Below are 22,276 nucleotides of genomic sequence, written 5' to 3' on the forward strand. Positions count from 1 at the left end.
CAGCCTGAATGGCATTGAAGAAAGGATAATAAGACAAATATATTCCAGTCTTGCGGTCAGCAGATCTGATACATTAATCTGATTATTACATGTCACAAAAGAAGACACATTGCTTGGAATCTTTGCATTTTTTTAAAGCCTCTTAGCTGGCTTTCAAGGGTTCCCAGAGCTATTCTGACAGGCCTTTTCCGTCTCAGATTCTGTAGGTCACAGACATCTGGCACTGCCTTCTTTGCTGTAGGCTGTGCTCACTAGAATGTGCTTCCCAGGCTCTCTTTGACCTCAGTAGAAAGCTCTATTATCTCAAAGACAAAGTGTGTAGGGGGAAGGCATACTTGTGTGCATGGTAGTACTTAGGGATCAGTCTAAGCTCTACCGATGCACATGTGTCATCCCCACTGCCCCTCCTCCACATTCTCATCCCCTGGCATTCCTTCTGAATGCTGAGTTCAGAGGAGCTGGACTGGAATAGGCAGCCACACAGCTCCTCACTGTGACCTGGTCAATGTCTACAATGTAGGACCTTATAACATTGAGTTTGGTCAAGTTCTGGCATCAATGGGTACCAGTATGGGAACCTAAAAATAAACCAAACAGAGGAAGCTTCAAAGATGTCCTGGAAGGTGAAAGGGACTAGAAGTTACAGAGGGCAGTGGGATGACTTCTAATGGCCCCATGGCAGCCATCAGAAATTCTTAAATTGCCAGGAATGTCATTGAATACTGTACATGCTATCTCAAGTGGGGACAGTACTGAGCATCGTGAATATAATAGTTTTTCAGAATTCAGAACAGGGAAGCGTGTGTGTGTGTGTGTGTGTGTGTGCATGTAGAGAGGGATGCCTTGTGGTGTCTGCTCTCCAAGGAGAGTTTGATGTAGTCAGATCCCAGGCCTTGATGTCCTCAGAGCCCAATTTCATCAATAAATGACTTACCAGTTTTTTATATCCAGTAAATAGCTGACCCTAGGTTTGATGTGCAATTCCACCTGCTTATTAAGGCTTTAATTTTTTCTCATGTTGCCAAACTCATTATGTCTAAACCAGACTCATGAATTTTCCTCACAAAACCACATGAACACCCTGGGCTTTTGTTTGGCAGTTATAGTTACACAGACTGAAAAACCAGAAATCACGTTCTATTCTTTCTTCTCTGCCAAGGCCTCTCAGTCACCAACAACAGGCAAGTTTTTTCCAACATCTTTGCCATCAATCCTTTAATTTCCTACTGCCTGTTTTTTAGTTCAGACACTAATTGTCTCACACTGGACTGCTCTAACTTAGCCTCATATTTTAGCAAATATTTTTTATTTAATGGAGAAATGTTGATTGACACCTATGTATTAGAGTACTTCTGTATACTGGTACTATAACCTATGGGTCATTTTGGGTTAATTTTTCACAAAATTAGAATCATAATTAGCATAAAGCCATTTTCTCCATTATGTTATGAAGTTTTATGTGCAGTCATGTTCTATTTTGGAATAACAATTCATAGAAATTTTATGAAAATCATAAGGCACATAGGGCCAAGTTTTCCCTCTCAGCAGTTCTCTTAGTCATTCAGCCAAGTGTGCCTGGATGAACTGAACCATAAAAGGAAGTGGGAGATGAAAGGGATTGCCAGTAGTTACTGTTTTTTTCACTTGATCTTGATGTATATCATATATGTGTTTATGGTTAAAGGCTGCTGTTGTCCATTATAACCAAGTGAGTGTAGTCTTTATTGGAATCTGGTAATATTTATCAAAAGCAATATAAAGATCATAAGTTCTGATTGTAAAATAGCATCTTCCCTTATAAAATCTGTTTTAGCTTTACAAGCTAAGTAACAGATGTGGAGGACTATAGAGTGGATTGTTTGAGGCAAATGAAGCTACCTTAAACTCACATGAAAAAACATAGAAGCTGCTTCTTATTCCTCTTCACATAATTCTGAGCATTTATAGTATCAAGAAATATTTAGGAGGTAGAATAAGGCTTGGTGGTGGAATTGAATGGATGGCACAAAATAGAAATGAGGTTTTTTGGTTTTGTTTTTATTTTGATTATGAGAAATAATACTGAATCATCATAACAATGGAAACAAATTTGTTTGGAAATTAATCAGCCCCTCTAGGCACTTAAACTCTATAATGAAAAATTTACTCCTTCTAACTCTGCCACCCCAAGTGCCTTTGGAAAAATAACTTATTTACATTCCCATCTAAAGATAAGACATGATCACATTTGCCACCAGATATTATTGCAAAATTCTTTTTGGCCCTTTATGAAAAGTTCTGTAGAGACATAAGAAATGAAAACATCCTAGAGTACACAAATATTTATACTACTAGAAAAAATAATCATTTGCTTCACTTAAGTTGTCATCAGTGCATTTATAAAGGATTATAAGAATTTTTATAAGTCTCAATGGTATTAGTAGGTATCTAATATTAAAAAAGTAAGTCCAATTTCATTTAAAGTTAAAGGCAGGATGTGAATTATAATGGAAATAGTGCATAACTACTTTAGTGCTTTTTTAAAAAGCTATCTTTATATTTTAGCTAAATACTTTCAAAGCGTAAATGGTTGTCATTGTAAGTCCCTAAAATACAAATGGCTTTGACCTTTTAGAATATTGTTTTGAATTTAGTTACCACTGTAAACTTTAAGGGTATGATTTTGTTTTTTATTATCAAATACCTCTTTCTTCCTGCCTTATAATAAGAAAGACACAATTCTTAGCTCCAATACCAAATAGAATAAGTATGACCATAATTTCATACAAAGGCAAGGTCAGATTTAAAAGCCACAAGGAGATTAGATTGGCACAAATGAATGTATGCATGTATTATATTCAATTGAATAGAGTTGAATTCTGTGTATGGTATATGTGTATCAATGGGTACTTTTGGAAAGCTGTTCTCTTAGGTAGCAATTAGCTGTCATTGACTGAGTTTGCAAAGTACAGCAAGGTCATAAATAAACAGTACAGTAAGACATTCCACTTAACCCAGATTATAAATGAAATCAGTCACAGGCTGTTTATATTTGTGATGTGGGGGGCATACTGATAAAGAGAAAAGATGCACAAGGGTTACTGCTAAGCTTGTGCTTTAGTTATTCTACAGAAAGAGAGAGAGGCAAAGACAAAAATTGACTAATGGTGTGAGGTTCATTCCTCAAGGAACCCAAATCATAAGTGCTGTCCTAAAGCTTCCCCACTGGTTATAGTTTTAAAAGAGATCACTTACCTTCTGGAGCTGTCATCTGGCAGGCAGCAGGGTCTGTGCAGAGGGAGAACAACCACAGAGCAGCGCAGAAGACAGCACTTCCCAGTACCACAGCATGTCTGGGACCAGGCAAATGCTTTGGTACACCAGTTCTGCACTTCTGCACAGTTCATTCATAGCGTTTACACTGAGAAGGGAGTAGTTAACAGGGATGGGGCCATCTGTGCAAGGGGAAGTCTGAATATATCAAATAGTCAAAGCATCTTGGAGTCCTTTGGTCATATGCTTTCTTAGGAGGAGTTTGTCAAGATGGACTCTGATGAAGTCAGGTTCTTCTGTCTGTGGGAAATAAAATGGAAGGTCTTGTTAAACAGACCTCTAACGTCAACTTTCCTCAAGCCTGGAAGCCCTCAATGATGGGGTAGGGCCGAGGGAAGGGTATCAGGGTAATGGAGATTCACAATCAACTTTCTGATTGCTGTGCATCTGTCTTTAAAGAGGGAGTAAATCAGCCTTCAGTTAAGAAACAAATACAGTGCAGACCTTGGTAGTAAAGAAGAGCAGAACCTGTCAAGTCCTCATCCCTGAGGTATTAAAGTTGAGGTTCATTCACAACTAGTTTGCTCATGACTGGCTTCCATCCTGATGGCAAAAGTCTGTTCTGACTGGTTGATACCAATTGTAACTGCGTTGACCATTATATCTGCTGGAGTTTTTGCCAGCCCATGGCCGTTAAGGAGCCTAGGAAGTTCACAAAACTGTTAGCTGCAGTTAGATTGGGAGGGATGGAGAATGAATTGACCATACATTTTGGATCCAAAGATGCAAACAATTTAGCCATATTTTTTTCTGTGTAGTGAATTAAGTATTTTCCTCCAACCAGAGCCAAAGGCAAGAGAGGAAAGATCTGGGAGGATACAGTGTCTGTTGTGTGGTCCTCCTAGGCATGCCCTAAAGGAGTGCCGGAGTGTTTGAGCCTTCCCCTCCCCTCATCTGTGAAGCACTTCCCTTCAGATTAGTTCTAATCCTTTGCTCCATAACATATACTGCTTTTTACTAATGGTTATAGTTTTACAAATGTGTGTGTGTGTGATCCTTGATGATAGAGAGGAAACATGTCATTTCCTGTTGCCTTTGTTTGCCACGCCTTGTATATTGCATCACTTTGTTGACTGATAAATTAATACAAATAAACATAGTCTTGCCCAGGGGATTCCATTCTTTCTATGCCCTACTCTCCTATTCCCTACTTTTTCCTGAAAGATGAAGGCTCTGCCAAGGACCTCAGCAGGCCCCAGTGTATGGATTTAAAAATGCATGGGACATCTCAATTGTTTATTTAATGAAATTTTATTAAAATGAGTATTTTACCAGGAATCCCACTGAAGTCTTTACAGGACCTAGAGAGGAAAAAAGAGCTCACATCTTGTGAAAGTGTATTAAATTCACAAAGAGGAGAGGTGCCATTGGACGATCTTTTCTTGGACATGGCCTTGGGTGTTCTGTTTTGTACTGTTTGGGTAGGTATGTGGGAGATAGGGTGGATATTTTCAGCTGGTTTAGATGTTTGAGGTGGGGATGTGAGAGGGATTGAGTGAGACTTCTGTGTGATAATGCACAGAGAATCTTAAAGCTCTCTCTTCCTTACCTGCCTATATGGAAAAAGCACCCAGTCAAACTCAGTCATCAAGGCAGTGACTCAGTCAGACAGGAACCACAGGAAATATTTATACAGGATGGTCTGTTATGTGGAATCTGTGGAAACCACACCACCCTTCCTATGGGTCAGCTGCCAAAGTCCTGAAATAGATGGAAGCACTGGGACCTTGCTGTTCTGGTATTTAGCCTTGCTATGCAGCACATAACTGGGGGGAGGGCTTCACTCCCATCATGATTCCCTGTGGTCTCTCCCATCCCCAGTTTACTACCATTCCTTCATTTCCTCTCACACCCTTTCACCTGTTTAAACTTGGGAGAAAACAAGGAAAGAGGAAAGACAGGAAGGGCGATCCAACAGGCCTTCATCTGAGAAGACAGCTACCTGCATCGTGCGCTGTTGCTGGCTTCAGGCCTTCCCGGGGCAGCTCCAGACACCTCCTCCAATTGTTGACTCTTACAGAAAGTTCTTTTTCCCTGTCACGTCCATATCCCAACCATGGATTTTGTCATTCCTTGTGCATTGTGTTTATGCAATGAATTTTCTTTCCCTCACCACTCTCCCCTGTATACAGACACAAAAATCCCTGTAAGATATTTATCTATATTTTAGAATTACAATAGAAATGTACATCACTCCAGTGAGTACTTCTCAAGACAGCACCAACTAGATGGAGTTTAAAGGTGATCTAGGACAACCCGCACCTTTGAGAGGCCCAAAGTGGTAAAATGACCTTCCCCAAATCAAATGCATCCGAAACAAGGGAACCCAAACAAGAATTAGTACAAATGCTTTGTGAGGACTGTCTGTCGTCCTTGGCCCTTGCAGCCAATCAATGACCAATAATTGCAACATGGCTTTGAAACAAGGTATTCAAACTCTCTAATAATGAAGAATGATGAGGACAAAGATGAGGAATGGCAGAGGTGCCTCGGGCTCAGGTACACTCTGAAATGTTAAGTCTGCTGAAACCCACCGGAAATTAATGAAGGGAGCTCTATTCTGGGGCAGAAACTCCTGACCTTTCCATCTGTCAAGTTTTATTGCCATGATTTAAACATTATGGATCTCTGTGAGCCATTATCTGCATCTCTCTTTGCTGTAAATCACACTGAGAATGTTCTACAGAGTTACAAGAAGGAAAAAGGAGCAGCTATGAATAGGACATACAGCTTGTTGTTGCCAAACCGTTTTTCAATAATGGATAAAAATTCAGTCCCCCAAACCACATGTGTCCTTGCTAGTGTTCCCCATTACATCCTGCCACCCCAATTCAGTGGATTACCCACCAGTGACAGTGATTTGTCAAGTTCAAGTGTGACATGTTGAAAACCAGGGTACAGACTATCAGAGCTTTTAGGAAGTTACACATGATTTTGTAGAGATGCAGATTGTTGGAGGGGATTCTCTTAGCAGTGTTCTTTCTGTGGAGTCCTAATGAGAATGTCTACTGCTAACAATTTTTTATATTAAAATATTCCATTAATTTTTTAAAAAAGCGTGAGCAGCAGTGAAAGGGAATGGATTCCTTCCTCTGATACCACCCTGAATTAAGAAATACAGTAAGGCAAATGATTCTGTACTTCTTTCATTTTTCAGTGTTCACAAATTCTTGAACTTAAAATCAGTATATGATTTTGATAATCAGTGGTCATGCTTTCTCATGGAGGGCCTTTAATTTCAGAGATGACAACAAATGTTACAGGACACTTTGGAGCTAAACCACCATAATCTAGTCTGGAGCTAAACCACTATAATCTAGTCTTTATAGATAATTGAAATCGACTTTTTTTTTCCAACTCTGTTACCCTGGAGGTAATCAGGAGGTACTGTCAATAAAACAATCTCTGGGCCAATCACATATATTCCCATTGCTTCAAATCAGTAATTCTGATTGACTTATTTTTCATCTCCTTAGTGATCCAATCCAACCTTTTGTCAGGGGCACGATGGCATCAAGAGGATACAGTTTTAGGGGCCAGGGCATATGGGGCCAACTCCTGACCTTGAAATGGACTAAGGACCTCTGACAAGTCAGTTTACCTCTGAATCTTGTTTCCTCTGTCTGTAAAATGAAAGCATTGAATTAAACAAACTATAAATTTTCTTCTAGTTTTAGCATTCACTGTGTCTGAAATGGAAAGAAAAGCAGAATAAAGGAGCAAAACAGCAGGGATAGGCCACATGATAGATACTTCATGCCTGCATAGTTGGCAGTCAGCAGCACCAGAGACATGAAATCCTGCCTCTGGCATCATTTTAATCTGGGATGAGAGCACTCACTTCCTTGCTAGGACAAGATCTTATTCCATATCAAATATTACAGTTTCTTTAAAAGCTAAATTTCAATTAGTCATAATGCACGAATCCCAAGGTACAATCAGGATTGGATCACAAGTCAATCACAGAGTTAATCACTGTATCTAACTTCTTCCAAGATCATTTTCTATACTCATGCATGAATTCTCATCTCTCTCGTTGTCTCTTTGTAGACAATCATTGAACTAGGTTTTAAAATAATGAACTAACCTTCTGCAATTTCCTACTCTAATCTGAGGTACATTTTAGCTGAGGGTAGTTTTTATAGTCATTTAGCCCTCTGGTGAGTTGTGCTCAGTCATATTTATGTATAAATGCTCCATCATTTTACACTGAGAAACTCATGCCCGGTGAATGTCTCATGAAATTAATTTTGCAAATTAGCTGTATTTCTGTCAATCCAACCCAAAATAGAGGGCCCTTTGCAGAGTATGAAATGGGGGTTATGGCAAGTGGCACCTAGTTTATTCTCAGAATCAGAGTTGCCCAAGAGAGAACTTGCCTTTGGCATTCCTGAAGCGGGAATACACTGCATTTCTGTCAATGTCCTGGGGCCTTTCTATCATGGAGACCCATGAAGTTCTTCTTGAGAGGTTGTGAGAGCTAAAACAAGAATAAGAATATGGCTCCCTTGACACCAGTGACTACATTCCCTTGGATGGGGCCGAAGACTTGCTTGGTAGCAGGTTATGTCATAGTGAAGCCCCAATGCATTTGCCAGTAAGATTCTCAGCAAGCTATCCCTACACCATTGGAAATCATTCTCCTGCTCTTGATGGCAGCATGATGTAACAGGGCACATCTAGTTGCACAAACCCAGCAAACTTTACTGGGTACCTGTTTTGCATCAGGCAGATTAACTTAACTGAATCCATTAAGTTAATCACCAGTAATCTTTATCTCTTAAGAGCACTTAGTTCAATCTAGGGTCCATAGAAACCTTCTTGGAGCAACTGATGCCTGCAGTGAGACTTAAAGGAGGAAAAAGAGTCAGCCACATGGACAAACCCAGGGAAAACTTCCCTAGAGAAATCTAGCCACATGGACAAACCCAGGGAAAACTTCCCTAGAGAAATCTAGAACAGGGTAGAGTCTGGAAAATCTCCACTGCTGCAGAGAAAGGCAGGCAGGCTAGTGTGAGCAGAGCATGAGGTGGCACTTTTTCTGTAAAGGGCTGACTAGTAAAAATTTCAGGCTTTGTGGTCTGACACTCCTGACAGACTCAGTTCTGTTGGTGTAAGATGAAAGCAGCCATTTGCAGTGTGCCAGTAACATTTTATTTCCAAACCAGGCAGCTGGCAATATTTGGCCCAGGAGCCATCATTTGCCGGCCCCTGGAGAAGCGCATCAGTTGCTTGTAGGCAGAGCAGCATGGTGACTGGGAAGGTCGAGGTCTGTGGTGGCAGGACTCCTTTGTCAGGCAAAACAGCCTGGATTTGCAGGACTTGAGAAAAAGTTGGGGCCTGATCTGCCCATAGCAAAGCCAAAGGCTAGATGGTCTTCTTACCTCTTGCTGAGAGGAAAACTGCACCAAGCAAAGGTGTTGGCTATTAATCTCTTCTCACAGCATGCCCAGTAGGAGGTTCCAGGCAAGGCCAGGCTCTTTCCTGCCTGTGACTGTAAGTAGCACTGTCTCTTTCCAGTTCTCCACAGGCATCTGGAGACAGGGGCATAATAGGATTTTTTATGACATTTGTTCAGTTCAAGAACAGGGGAAGGGGAGCAGGGGCTCTGATAGCACCAGGGATCTCTCACAGAGAGATTTGGGAAATCACAAGCATTTATGCAAATGTGTATACCATGATGTTACGATTTTCCCTCTCTGTAGACTCCTGCTCCAACCAAATTTGCTGTGAGCCCAACGGAGAATAATTCAGCTCATTCTCTCATTGTGTGACAGTTTGGCTAGCTCCCTGCCACACAGTCATAATGTACCTGAAGTGAAATCATTTCTGTGTTCTTCTTGTCAAGTCTCAGAGGAGCAGGACAGAGTTAGACCCAACTAGACAAGGAAGGCTTAGGTAATTAAATCCTCCATTTAAAACAAAGGGTCCTACAGCCAGAGGGAGGGAAAAGGGAAACCAAAACTATTACCTGCTCCGTCTTATTTGATGCTCCAGACAACCGTGGAGGGAGGTACATAGTGCCCCTATTTTCTGATGAGGAAACCAGGCCTTTGAGATGGCTAAGCTAGGCTTCAAAGCTAGGCCAGTAGCACAATTATCTTTTCAGCATATGTTTTTGCTTTGACAAATTCAAACAGTTACTAAAATTATGAGATAATATTGAAAGGTGATTGGCATGCAGTTTCACAGTATTACTGGAAGTCAAGTCTGTATCATAGCCTCCCAGGGAAGAAGAAACCTCAAAGGTTATCTAAGCTAAGCATTAGTATGGGGGTCACTGGAGCCTTGGTGACACTGGTGGGCACGTGTTGGTAAGCCTGTGAACTACTCTACCGTTAGAAATGTTAAGTGGTAGTATGAAAGCAGTCCAAACTAATTTGGGCTTTGAAATAGAAACTTGGCTGGTAAAGGAACCAGTTAAAAATGACCCTTCAGAGCACTGCAAAGGATGGTAGGAGTTCCAGCCCAAGGTGCTTATAAGTATCTTACAGTATTTCAAAGCTTGACATGATTGGGAAACTAAATAATCAGCTTGAAAACTCTATACAGTTTCTCAGGGCCTCATGTGAGAAATGTAACCTCTTCAATTATAAAAGGATATAGTGGGACCTACCATAAGGTGATTTATGCCAAGATGTTAGGTATGCTGACTCCACAGGGAATTCTGCCTTCAGATAACTCCCAAGTCTTCAACTTCAGCCAAAATGCCATGGAAAAAAATTTTTTAAAGGCATGAATATAACTGTGAAAGAAATTCCTAAAATACATTGGGCATCCGCGAATAGTGCGGGCTTTCTGAAAGACTAGAGAAATGTTTCACAGAATATAACTTTAGACCTTGAGTTTATCCTTGGGCTGCTCTAAAGGGTACACTGCCCCCAAGAGATAGAGGGGATGCTCATATGACTGAAGGTAAATGCTTCCTCCAATGTCAAGGAAACTTGGACCCTTGTAAATTGTTTTTTTTTAATGGTCTACACATAAATATAATTCAATTCAACAATTATGAAATGAAGGCTGGGACAGGTCAAAAGTCTCTGTTAGTGCTAATTAAATCTTTAAAGTATTAATCAGCAGTTGAATTCAGTGTGACTATTAGCTATGAAAATTGTCACCAAACTGAAAATGCCTAATAGCAAACCCCAAATGTGAAGTCACTTGTTAAACTAGTTTTTAACCTTATCAATTGCAGTTGATAAAAGGATAAATTGATGTGAAAAATAAAAATGAGCAACAGAAAACAGAAACAGTAGGACATTGCTAACCTGCAGATAGTACTCCCTAGCTTTATGTTAAGGGTCTTGGAATACAAGTTTGAGAACCATGAAACAGGCCGCCATCAAGGTTGTTGGCTTGTGCTTAACCGCATCTGAGAGTGTTACCTTTTTCAGATATATTGTGTATACTTGTGACATGTGCAACCCTATGTTTGTCACAGCACTATACACAATAGTCACGATAAGTGTCCATCAGTAGATGAACAGTGGAATATTATTCAGCCAGATGAAGAAAATCAATCCTACCAATTACAACAACGTGGATGGAGCTAGAGGGTATTATGCTCAGTGAATTAAGCCGTGCAGAACACTAAAAATGTCAAATGATTTCACTCACCTGTGGAGTATCAGAAAAAATAAAAAGAGGGAAGGAACAAGACAGTAGTAGCCTCACCGAACCCAAGAATGGACTCATGGTTACAAAAGGGAATGTGACTGAGGAGGATGGGTTGGAAAGGAGGGAAGAGAGGGAAAATGGGGCAGTAGGAGTAGCACACATAATGTGGGCAGGGGGCAGGCATGGGCAAGGCAGTATAACACAGTGAAGATTACTAGCGCTTCTACAGCATATTCCTGGGCTAATGGACATTGACTCTTATAGGCTATGAGGTGGGGACTTGGTAATGGGGGTAGTTTAATAACCATAATGTTGCTCATGGAACTGTTCAGTACTGACACCAAAATAAAAAGAAACACACAGTACCTTGGGTCTGGATTCCATTTTACCTGATGCTGTCAAGTTGTTCAGTGTCCACCTCACCAGAATCACAGCTGCTCCTCTAAGCATACCCATTCTTTCTCTAGGACAGAGGCACCACTGTGACATCATGGAATTTCCAGGCAACAGTGCTGCTCTTGCAAACTCCACCCCCACGGCGGGCACTGCCCAGCCGTGGGGAGCTGCCTCACAAGATGAACAGGGAATATTGTTCACCATATATATAATGATTTCCTCATGATTGGAGTATCCGAACAGAGACAAAACTGAAGGAGAAAACATTAGCAGTCTCACAGAGACCAAGAATGGACGAAAAGTTACCAAAGGGAAAGAGACTGGGGTAGATGGGCAGAAATGGACGGACCAGGGAGGAGGGAACAATGGACACATACAATTACCATAAATAATGTAGGAGGAGGGGCACGTAGAGGGCTGTAGAACACAGAGAAGGCAAGTAGTGATTCCACAGCATCTTACTATGCCCATGTACAGTGAGTGCAATGGGGTATCTTGGGCTATCTTCGTGATGGCGGCAGAATACTAAACATAATTTTACCCATCTAATTCTACATTAATGACAGAAAGATAGCTACATAGGTAGATAGATAGATAATAAATGAATGAATGAATGAACGAATAAATAAATACATACATGTTGAAAGGATGGAAGGAAGGAAGGAAGGAAGGAAGGAAGGAAGGAAGGAAGGCAGGCAACAGCCCAGTTTTAAAAAGACATGAGCACCCCTATGTTTATCAGAGCACTATTCCGAATAACCAATCTACAATTATATGATCCACGTGATGGTTACTACACGCCCCACATTAAGCCCCCACCACATACCCCATTACAGTCACTGTCCATCAGCATAGCAAGATGCTATAGAATCACTACTTGAACTATCCATAATATACTGACCTCTCCGCGGGACATCCCCACACATTATGTGAGCTCATCGTAATGCCCCCTGCCCACCCTTCTCCCTCCCTTCACAACGAGCCTTCCCAGTCCCTCCCCCTTTGGTAAATTGGTGCTGGGGGGAGACTAGTAAACATAATGTTACCCATGTAATTGAAGATAAGTGATAAATAAATAAATAAATAAATAAACATATAAATAGATTGATAGATAAACGAATAAAAGAGTGCAGCAGCCCAGTTTTAATAAGACACGTGCACCTCTATGTTTATGACAGCACTATTCATAGTAGCCAAGCTAAGTGTCCATCAGAAGATGAACAGTGCAATATTATTCAGCCACAACAAAAGAAAGAATACTACCATTTACAACAACATGGATGGAGCTAGAGGGTATTATGCACAGTGAAATAAGCCAGGTGGAGAAAGACAAGTATCAAATGATTTCACTAACCTCTCTGGAAAGACAAACAAGAGAAACCGAATGAGCAAAACAGCACCAGCTTCACAGAAACCAAGAATGAACAAACAGTTACCAAAGAGAAAGGGACTGGGGTGGATAGGTGGGAATGGAGGGATAAGGGGACAAGGGAAAGAAAGTGTGCTTTACGATGAGCATGTATAATGTGGGAAGGGGGTCACAGGGAGGGCTGTACAACACAGAGAAACAAGTAGTGATTGTACAGTGTCTTACTATTCTCATGGATAGTGACTGCAATGGGGGGTGTGCGGGCATCTTCGTAATGGGAGAGTCTAGTAAACATAATTTTACTCATGTAATTCTATATATTTATGACAGAAAGATAGACAGACAGGCAGATAGACGGAAAGACAAATAAATGAATGAATGAATGCGTGAATAAATAAGTAAATAAATACATACAAAAAAAGGAAGACAAAAAGAAAGTTACATAGACAAAATGATAGATAGATAGGTAGATAGATAATGAAGGAACGAACGAATAATTAAATAAATACATACATTCACACAGAAATAATAAGTCAATAACTTTAAAAAGGATTAAATGAATGCTTAAATAAATAAATATATTAATAAACAAACAAACAAATAATGAAAGAGATGAAGAAAGAAGGTAAGAAGGAAAGCACCAGCCCAGCTGAAAAAGGACACGTGCACCCCTATGTTTACCACAGCACTATTCATAGTAAGCAATCTACAATTATATGAGCTACATTATAGTTCCTACACTCCCCAGACCATGTCCACCCTGCATATCCCGGTACAGTCACTGTCCATCAGTGTAGCAAGATGCTATCGAATCACTGCTTGAACTCTCTGTACTATACTATCTTCCCTGTGGGACCTCCCCACACATTATGTGAGCTAATCGTTATGCCCCCTGTACACCCTTCTCCATCCCTCCCCAACAAGCCTTCCTAGTCCCTTAACTTTGGTAAGTTGCTGATCTGGGGAGTCTAGTAAATATAAAGTTACTCCTGTTGTTGTGGGGTAACGAGAAATAAACAAAGAATAAATAAGTAAGTACGTAAGTGAATACATGCATACATACATACATACTTACATAAAAAATAAATAATACAATGCAGCAGACCAGTTTATAAAAGACATCTGCACCCCTATGTTTACACAGCTCTATTCACTATAACCAATCTACAATTATATGAGCAGGATTGTGGTTACTAGACTGCCCACATCATCAAGTTCCCCCCACATACCTCATTACAGTCACTGTCTATCAGCATAGTAAGATGCTGTAGTACCACTACTTGACTTCTCCCTACTATACAGACTTCCTCGTGGGACCTACCCCCGACAGTACGTGAGCTAATCGTAATGACCCCTTTCCACACTTCTCCCTCCCTTCACAACCAGCCTTCCTAGTCCCTTAACCTTCGGTAAATTGGTGATGGAGGGAGTCTACTAAGCATAATGTTACTAATGTAGTTGTAGACTCATGATAAATGAATAAAGAATAAAGAAGTATGTAAATGAATACATACCTACGTACATACATAAAATAGACATCATGAAAAGCAGCAGCCCAGTTTAGAAAACACATGTGCACCCCTATGTTTAACACTATTTACAAGAGCCAAGCGAAGTGTCCATCAGAAGATGAACAGTGCAATATTATTCAGCCATAACAAAAGAAAAAATCCTACCATTTACAACGACACGGATGGAGCAAGTGGGTAATATGCACAGTGAAATAACCCAGGCGCAGAAAGACAAGTATCAAATGATTTCACTATCCTCTCAGAGGGAGAACCAAGGGAAACGGAGTGGGCAAAACAGCACCAGATTCATCGAAGCCAACAATGGACTAACAGGTACCAAAGGGAAAGGGGCTGGTGTGGATAGTTGGGACTGGAGGGATAAGGGGAGAGGGAAAGAAAGTGTGCATTATGATTAGCATGTATAATGTGGGAGGGTGGTCACAGAGAGGGCTGTATATCAGAGAAGACAAATAGTGACTTTACAGCATCTTACTATGCTGATGGACAGTGACTGTGAAGGCGGATGTGGGGAGAACTTGGTGAACGGGGGAGCCTAGTAAACATAATGTCCTTCATGTAATTGTAGACGAATGATAGCAAAATATTAAACAATTGTAAATTGTATTAAGAAATGCAGAAAAGTGAAGAGACGTTTCATAAAAGAAGAGGTACAAATGGCCAATGAGTCCATGGAACAACATTCAGCAACATTGGTCATCAATAAAAGCAAATTAAAATAACACTGTGGCATCACAATTATGTTAGAATGATTAAAATAAAAAAAAAACTGACACTGCCAGACCGCAACTGTTGATCAAACTGGTGGGCATGTAAAATGGTATACCAATTTGGGAAAAAGATCTGGCAGTTTGGATAAACTTAAAAACATACTGAGCTTATGGCCCAGCAATTCCACTTGCAGGCTTTTAGGCAAATGAAAATGGGTGCTTATGCTTACAGAAAGACCTATATACAAATCTTCTCAGAGACTTCATTCATAGTAGGCGAAACTAAAAAGAGACACTTTAAAACATCTGTGGTTTATTCGTACAAAGTAGTACTACTCCTCAATAGAAAGGACTGAATGACCAATATAAGATGCTGAGTAAAAATCCAACAGACATGCTGAGTAACAATCCGTATGCAAAAAAAAAAAAAAAAACCTGACAATTGCAGGCGCGCCGGTCGGGCGTTGGGCACCGGCAGGACCGAGAGCGCCCCAGGGCGGAGCCAGGCGGCGGCGAGGGCTGGGCATGCCGGGCGAGGGGAGCTGTCATCGGCCGCTGTCAGAGGGCCGTCTCGCTGGCTGCACCCTTCCGCCAGGCGAAGGCCTTCAGGGAACTTGGGCGGTGGCGGTGGAGGTGGTTCGCTGCTTCCTGGGGAGGGAGGAGCGTTCGTCTGAGCGGGGCCAGGCAGGAGGCCTACACTCGAGTGTCTCCCGAGCCCGCGCCCGCACCCTCTGGTCCCCAGCCCGGAGGTTCCTCGAGGTCGCTTCGGAGGCGGTCTCGGCGGCGGCGGCGGCGGCAGCGGCTGTGGGCCCTGGCGGAAGCGGCTCAGCAGCCAAGCGGCCTCTGGGTACCGGGGGCCTCCCGGGCCGCCGCGCAGGCGCCTTGGGAACATGACCCCGGGGTCACCGCGGCGCGCTGCCTGATGGGGGAGGCCGGGGAAGCCCTGTGGACCGACCGAGAGAGCTCAGCAGCTTGCAGGGACCGGCGGGATGCCTGCCGGGAGCTCACCAGGCTGCAACCCTTGCCTCCCTTTTTTTTTTTTTCCTGGGTTTCATAATCATCTCGTCAGGAATACGTGGGTTTTTTTTCACTATCATTAATCAACAATTAGAAGAGCAATATTATAGTTAGTAGACTCCCCAGATCATCAAGTTCCCTCCCTACCATATACCCTGTTAGAGTCACTATCTGTCAGCATCCTACGATTCTACAGAATCACTCCTTGACTTCTCTACACTACACTGACTTCCACGTGGAACCTCTCCCACATTATGGGAGCTAATCTTAATGCCCCCTTTTCACCCTTCTCCTTCCCTTCCCCACCAGCCTTCCTAGGCGCTTACCTTTGCAAAACTGGCGATGGTGTGAGTCTAGTAAACATAATGTCACCCCGTGTAATTGGAGATTAACGACAAGTAAATAAATAAATACATGATAGAACGCAGCAGCCCACTTTTCAAAAGACATGTGCACCCCTATGCCGATCACAGCACTGTTCACAATAGCCAAGCTAACTGTCCATCAGAAGATGAGCAGTGGAATATTACCAGGCCATATGAAGAAAAGAAATCCTATCATTTGCAACAACATGGATGGAGCTAGAGGGTATTATGCACAGTGAAATAAACCCAGCGGAGAAAGACAAGTATGAAATGATATCACTAACCTCTCGAAAAGGAAAACCAAGAGAAACTGAATGAACAGAAGAGCACTAGATTCACAGATCCCAAGAAGACACTAACAGTTACCAAAGGGAAAGGGACTGGGGTGGATAGTTGAGAATGGAGGGATAATGGGAGAGGGAAAGTAATCATGCATTGCGATGATCACGTATAATGTGGTCAGCAGGGTCACAGGGAGTACTGTACAACACAGAGAAGACAAGTAGTGACTCTACAGCATCTTACTATGCTCATGGACATGGACTGCAGTGGGGTATCTGCGGGGCATCTTCGTGATGGGGGGAGTCTAGAAAACATAATGTTACTCATGTAATTGTGTATTAATGACAGATAGACAGGCAGACAGATAGTTACACACAGGTGGAAAGACAGACTAATGAATGAATGCATAAATAAATAAATAAATACATACATACATACATTTAGGAAGACAGAAAGAAAGATAGACAGAATGATAGACCAACAGATAGATCGACAGACAGATAAATATACACAGATAGATAGAAAGACAGATGAAGGAATGCATGAATAAATAAATACATATATGAGAAAAAGAATGAGATACAAGAACGAAAGAAAGAAGGAAAGCACCAGCCCAGTTTTAAAAAGACATGTGCACTCCTAGGTTTCTCACAGCACTATCCACAATAGCCAATCCACAATTCCATGAGCTACATTATGGTTACTACACGCCCCAGATCAAGTCCACCCAACATACTCCATTACAGTCACTGTCCTTCAGATTAACAAGATGCTACAGAATCACTACTTAAGCTCTCTGTACAATACTGACTTTCCCGTGGGACCTCCCCACACATAAATTGAGCTGATCTTAATGCCCCCTCTACACCCTTCTCCCTCCCTTCCCAACCAGCCTTCCTAGCCCCTTTCCTTTGCTAAATTAGTAGTGGGGGGCGTCAAGTAAACTTAATGGCACTCATGTAGCTGTAGACTAATGATAAATAAAGAAACAATAAGTAAGTAAGTACATACATGAATACGTACATACGTACATAAAAAATAAATAATAGAATGCAGCAGACCAGTTCAGAAAAGACATGTGCAACCCTATGTTTGTCACAGCACTATACACAATAGTCAAGATAAGTGTCCATCAGTAGATGAACAGTGGAATATTATTCAGCCAGATGAAGAAAATCAATCCTACCAATTACAACAACGTGGATGGAGCTAGAGGGTATTATGCTCAGTGAATTAAGCCGTGCAGAACACAAAAAATGTCAAATGATTTCACTCACCTGTGGAGTATCAGAAAAAATAAAAAGAGTGAAGGAACAAGACAGTAGTAGCCTCACCGAACCCAAGAATGGACTCATGGTTACAAAAGGGAATGTGACTGAGGAGGATGGGTTGGAAAGGAGGGAAGAGAGGGAAAATGGGGCAGTAGGAGTAGCACACATAATGTGGGCAGGGGGCAGGCATGGGCAAGGCAGTATAACACAGTGAAGATTACTAGCGCTTCTACAGCATATTCCTGGGCTAATGGACATTGACTCTTATAGGCTATGAGGTGGGGACTTGGTAATGGGGGTAGTTTAATAACCATAATGTTGCTCATGGAACTGTTCAGTACTGACACCAAAATAAAAAGAAACACACAGTACCTTGGGTCTGGATTCCATTTTACCTGATGCTGTCAAGTTGTTCAGTGTCCACCTCACCAGAATCACAGCTGCTCCTCTAAGCATACCCATTCTTTCTCTAGGACAGAGGCACCACTGTGACATCATGGAATTTCCAGGCAACAGTGCTGCTCTTGCAAACTCCACCCCCACGGCGGGCACTGCCCAGCCGTGGGGAGCTGCCTCACAAGATGAACAGGGAATATTGTTCACCATATATATAATGATTTCCTCATGATTGGAGTATCCGAACAGAGACAAAACTGAAGGAGAAAACATTAGCAGTCTCACAGAGACCAAGAATGGACGAAAAGTTACCAAAGGGAAAGAGACTGGGGTAGATGGGCAGAAATGGACGGACCAGGGAGGAGGGAACAATGGACACATACAATTACCATAAATAATGTAGGAGGAGGGGCACGTAGAGGGCTGTAGAACACAGAGAAGGCAAGTAGTGATTCCACAGCATCTTACTATGCCCATGTACAGTGAGTGCAATGGGGTATCTTGGGCTATCTTCGTGATGGCGGCAGAATACTAAACATAATTTTACCCATCTAATTCTACATTAATGACAGAAAGATAGCTACATAGGTAGATAGATAGATAATAAATGAATGAATGAATGAACGAATAAATAAATACATACATGTTGAAAGGATGGAAGGAAGGAAGGAAGGAAGGAAGGAAGGAAGGAAGGAAGGAAGGCAGGCAACAGCCCAGTTTTAAAAAGACATGAGCACCCCTATGTTTATCAGAGCACTATTCCGAATAACCAATCTACAATTATATGATCCACGTGATGGTTACTACACGCCCCACATTAAGCCCCCACCACATACCCCATTACAGTCACTGTCCATCAGCATAGCAAGATGCTATAGAATCACTACTTGAACTATCCATAATATACTGACCTCTCCGCGGGACATCCCCACACATTATGTGAGCTCATCGTAATGCCCCCTGCCCACCCTTCTCCCTCCCTTCACAACGAGCCTTCCCAGTCCCTCCCCCTTTGGTAAATTGGTGCTGGGGGGAGACTAGTAAACATAATGTTACCCATGTAATTGAAGATAAGTGATAAATAAATAAATAAATAAATAAACATATAAATAGATTGATAGATAAACGAATAAAAGAGTGCAGCAGCCCAGTTTTAATAAGACACGTGCACCTCTATGTTTATGACAGCACTATTCATAGTAGCCAAGCTAAGTGTCCATCAGAAGATGAACAGTGCAATATTATTCAGCCACAACAAAAGAAAGAATACTACCATTTACAACAACATGGATGGAGCTAGAGGGTATTATGCACAGTGAAATAAGCCAGGTGGAGAAAGACAAGTATCAAATGATTTCACTAACCTCTCTGGAAAGACAAACAAGAGAAACCGAATGAGCAAAACAGCACCAGCTTCACAGAAACCAAGAATGAACAAACAGTTACCAAAGAGAAAGGGACTGGGGTGGATAGGTGGGAATGGAGGGATAAGGGGACAAGGGAAAGAAAGTGTGCTTTACGATGAGCATGTATAATGTGGGAAGGGGGTCACAGGGAGGGCTGTACAACACAGAGAAACAAGTAGTGATTGTACAGTGTCTTACTATTCTCATGGATAGTGACTGCAATGGGGGGTGTGCGGGCATCTTCGTAATGGGAGAGTCTAGTAAACATAATTTTACTCATGTAATTCTATATATTTATGACAGAAAGATAGACAGACAGGCAGATAGACGGAAAGACAAATAAATGAATGAATGAATGCGTGAATAAATAAGTAAATAAATACATACAAAAAAAGGAAGACAAAAAGAAAGTTACATAGACAAAATGATAGATAGATAGGTAGATAGATAATGAATGAAGGAACGAACGAATAATTAAATAAATACATACATTCACACAGAAATAATAAGTCAATAACTTTAAAAAGGATTAAATGAATGCTTAAATAAATAAATATATTAATAAACAAACAAACAAATAATGAAAGAGATGAAGAAAGAAGGTAAGAAGGAAAGCACCAGCCCAGCTGAAAAAGGACACGTGCACCCCTATGTTTACCACAGCACTATTCATAGTAAGCAATCTACAATTATATGAGCTACATTATAGTTCCTACACTCCCCAGACCATGTCCACCCTGCATATCCCGGTACAGTCACTGTCCATCAGTGTAGCAAGATGCTATCGAATCACTGCTTGAACTCTCTGTACTATACTATCTTCCCTGTGGGACCTCCCCACACATTATGTGAGCTAATCGTTATGCCCCCTGTACACCCTTCTCCATCCCTCCCCAACAAGCCTTCCTAGTCCCTTAACTTTGGTAAGTTGCTGATCTGGGGAGTCTAGTAAATATAAAGTTACTCCTGTTGTTGTGGGGTAACGAGAAATAAACAAAGAATAAATAAGTAAGTACGTAAGTGAATACATGCATACATACATACATACTTACATAAAAAATAAATAATACAATGCAGCAGACCAGTTTATAAAAGACATCTGCACCCCTATGTTTACACAGCTCTATTCACTATAACCAATCTACAATTATATGAGCAGGATTGTGGTTACTAGACTGCCCACATCATCAAGTTCCCCCCACATACCTCATTACAGTCACTGTCTATCAGCATAGTAAGATGCTGTAGTACCACTACTTGACTTCTCCCTACTATACAGACTTCCTCGTGGGACCTACCCCCGACAGTACGTGAGCTAATCGTAATGACCCCTTTCCACACTTCTCCCTCCCTTCACAACCAGCCTTCCTAGTCCCTTAACCTTCGGTAAATTGGTGATGGAGGGAGTCTACTAAGCATAATGTTACTAATGTAGTTGTAGACTCATGATAAATGAATAAAGAATAAAGAAGTATGTAAATGAATACATACCTACGTACATACATAAAATAGACATCATGAAAAGCAGCAGCCCAGTTTAGAAAACACATGTGCACCCCTATGTTTAACACTATTTACAAGAGCCAAGCGAAGTGTCCATCAGAAGATGAACAGTGCAATATTATTCAGCCATAACAAAAGAAAAAATCCTACCATTTACAACGACACGGATGGAGCAAGTGGGTAATATGCACAGTGAAATAACCCAGGCGCAGAAAGACAAGTATCAAATGATTTCACTATCCTCTCAGAGGGAGAACCAAGGGAAACGGAGTGGGCAAAACAGCACCAGATTCATCGAAGCCAACAATGGACTAACAGGTACCAAAGGGAAAGGGGCTGGTGTGGATAGTTGGGACTGGAGGGATAAGGGGAGAGGGAAAGAAAGTGTGCATTATGATTAGCATGTATAATGTGGGAGGGTGGTCACAGAGAGGGCTGTATATCACAGAGAAGACAAATAGTGACTTTACAGCATCTTACTATGCTAATGGACAGTGACTGTGAAGGCGGATGTGGGGAGAACTTGGTGAACGGGGGAGCCTAGTAAACATAATGTCCTTCATGTAACTGTAGACGAATGATAGCAAAATATTAAAAAATTGTAAATTGTATTAAGAAATGCAGAAAAGTGAAGAGACGTTTCATAAAAGAAGAGGTACAAATGGCCAATGAGTCCATGGAACAACATTCAGCAACATTGGTCATCAATAAAAGCAAATTAAAATAACACTGTGGCATCACAATTATGTTAGAATGATTAAAATAAAAAAAAAAAACTGACACTGCCAGACCGCAACTGTTGATCAAACTGGTGGGCATGTAAAATGGTATACCAATTTGGGAAAAAGATCTGGCAGTTTGGATAAACTTAAAAACATACTGAGCTTATGGCCCAGCAATTCCACTTGCAGGCTTTTAGGCAAATGAAAATGGGTGCTTATGCTTACAGAAAGACCTATATACAAATCTTCTCAGAGACTTCATTCATAGTAGGCGAAACTAAAAAGAGACACTTTAAAACATCTGTGGTTTATTCGTACAAAGTAGTACTACTCCTCAATAGAAAGGACTGAATGACCAATACAAGATGCTGAGTAAAAATC

At 41.4% G+C, this 22,276-nt stretch overlaps 1 long non-coding RNA gene across 1 annotated transcript; it reads right to left on the reverse strand.

Annotated features, from left to right (window-relative positions):
* Positions 1-8,759: 8,759 nt before the first annotated feature.
* On the reverse strand, positions 8,760-11,397 carry LOC140846663 (uncharacterized). The gene is made up of 3 exons (XR_012126091.1): positions 11,296-11,397; positions 9,929-10,008; positions 8,760-8,846 (listed from the first exon to the last, which is right to left on the reverse strand). It is a non-coding gene; the product is annotated as an uncharacterized lncRNA (long non-coding RNA).
* Between the last annotated feature and the right edge of the window lie 10,879 nt (positions 11,398-22,276).

Source organism: Manis javanica, chromosome 1 (genome assembly GCF_040802235.1).
Source record: "Manis javanica isolate MJ-LG chromosome 1, MJ_LKY, whole genome shotgun sequence".
NCBI classification, from domain to species: Eukaryota; Metazoa; Chordata; class Mammalia; order Pholidota; family Manidae; genus Manis; species Manis javanica.